Source organism: Ischnura elegans, unplaced genomic scaffold (assembly GCF_921293095.1).
Source record: "Ischnura elegans unplaced genomic scaffold, ioIscEleg1.1, whole genome shotgun sequence".
NCBI lineage: Eukaryota > Metazoa > Arthropoda > Insecta > Odonata > Coenagrionidae > Ischnura > Ischnura elegans.
The window spans coordinates 1-2069 of record NW_025791743.1 but is presented as its reverse complement, the minus strand read 5'-3'; the positions used below and the strand labels follow the sequence as shown (position 1 = coordinate 2069).

The window sequence follows — 2069 nt, the reverse complement described above, 5'->3', positions numbered from 1 at the left end:
CCGAATTTTTCCTCTGTCGCCTTCCAACACTTCACTTTGCGCCGCCTTTCTTCTACCATACATTTCACAAACACGGGGACAACATCGACACGGGGACTTCACTTGCACATTAGGGAACACTTGTCACAGTGTTTGCGACGAGTACCACTTCCAAATTGCGTTTTAATACCTAAAATTTTTACTCAAATTCCGTGAGGTTCTTGTGTGATGCAAGAATCCTAGCCGATAGTTCCGCAACTGCCACTAGGGCGCACCACCTCCCGAGACACGGTTCCGTGAAACGGCAGGCGATGAGTCCAGCATACGATACAATGTATTATACCATCCGAGAATGCCACGTTTAACCAAGAAATGTAACTAATTCCACGTCAATGAGTGCTGCGCTGTCATTACCCGTACGCCTGTGTTGTTGATTCTCGTCTTGCCTCGTTGCCAAGGTAATGGCGTATTGTTGATCGAGCATCGAAATTTCGTGCTTTCGCGAAAACGTACCGTGGGATGGTTAGGGAGATGTACCGTTGAACATCGATGGTATGATAACAATCTTCAAACCTTATCTTTTCTGAAAATGACCGTTATTAATTACTTGGGTAGTTTAAACTATTTTTAATAATTCAATGAAAAACCCTCTGCACGCCATCTCCCAATGGACACCGGGAAGCGGAAGCCGATTTCCATGCCTTTAGAGTATGTAATCCCGCTGTGATAACCGAGGATCGAAGGAAAGTGTCGCGTGGCATGCAAATTAAAATTATTCCCAAACCTATTTCTCTCATTCACCACATATCGGAATCAACGAAACTCTCGCATTAGGGAATAAATTCCGAGGAAGTGATTGCAGTAATGACTGAAAATGGATTTTTCCCAAAGCCTTTCCTCTCCAACGCTACATTAATGTCACTCTTGAAACACGCGAATAAAATATGTAGAAAATATTTCACATAGTGACATTTCTTTCTCAAAAGAAATTTTCGCGGCATATTCCGGCTCTGCATTGCTCGCGGTAGGTGATTGAAAATATTTTTTTTAAACAAGTTGAAGAATAAAAGTAATGCCAACAGCACCCGGTATTCCCAGGCGGTCACCCGTCCAAGTACTATCCGGGCCCTACGTAGTTTAACTTCGGTGATCGAACGAGAACCGGTGAATTGTACGTGGTGTGGCCGTTGGCGAGTACATGACCGAATCCTCAAAAAGTTATCATGACTTGAGAATCGAAGGAAGATCTGGTTTCTTCGCGGTTGTATCTGCTTTTGTTTCTGTTGAATAGTTACCATTTCCAGACAACAGTCCCTTGATGCTTAAGCAATTCTCAATTCCGTTATATCTTTTGGTCCATCTTTGAAAATGTGTTTATGAAAAATGTCTTTCGTAACGGTGTGCTTGTTGGTGTAATGGCGATTCGTTTCAGCTTTAATCCATTGGTAAATGTCGCCTGTTGTTGTTTCGACTGTTTAATGATCGATGTAACGCAAGGGATGCATTTACTTCTTCAAAGAAATTTTCTGGCAAAAGATGATTATGTAATGCGTAACGAGGGAATTAATTTGAGAAAGATAATTCTTGTCGTTCCAATTTCTTCATCTACATTTTCCGGACTTGACGGTGTTATGCTCTTTGTTGGTTAAGCAATGTGTAAAAAATCGTTTTCACCATTCTTGGAACAAAATGTTTTTCCCTACATTCATACATTTTTCTTTATGTCATTTATCTATCTCCCAATGCCAACACACTGCCACGGAGACAGGAATTCGTGGTTTTACTCCGAGTTATATTACGGAATAGGAAATTATTATCCTTCCTCGCTTATCGCGCTTCACTCTTTTTCCCAATTGCGATTATGAGGTGGCATTACTGCCCCTGTGATGCGAACCGATTTCGTAACATTTACGTGGAGGAATGACGAACGATAGTGCGCCCCTTCAAAAAAACTGTCCGTTGGCAGGGAGCCGACCTCGATTCAAAGTTCTCCCCTACCGACAGTTGCTTACGTCACACGCTGCCGCTTCTCGGTCGGGGAGACGTACCTTCCCCCACCACCATTTCCGACCGTGGGAACAAGAGTCCCC

General features: G+C 43.0%; 1 non-coding gene across 1 annotated transcript; it reads right to left on the bottom strand.

Annotated features, from left to right (window-relative positions):
• Window positions 1–1052: 1052 nt before the first annotated feature.
• Window positions 1053–1171, bottom strand: LOC124173689. The gene has a single exon (XR_006868698.1). It is a non-coding gene; the product is annotated as a 5S ribosomal RNA (ribosomal RNA).
• Window positions 1172–2069: the final 898 nt, after the last annotated feature.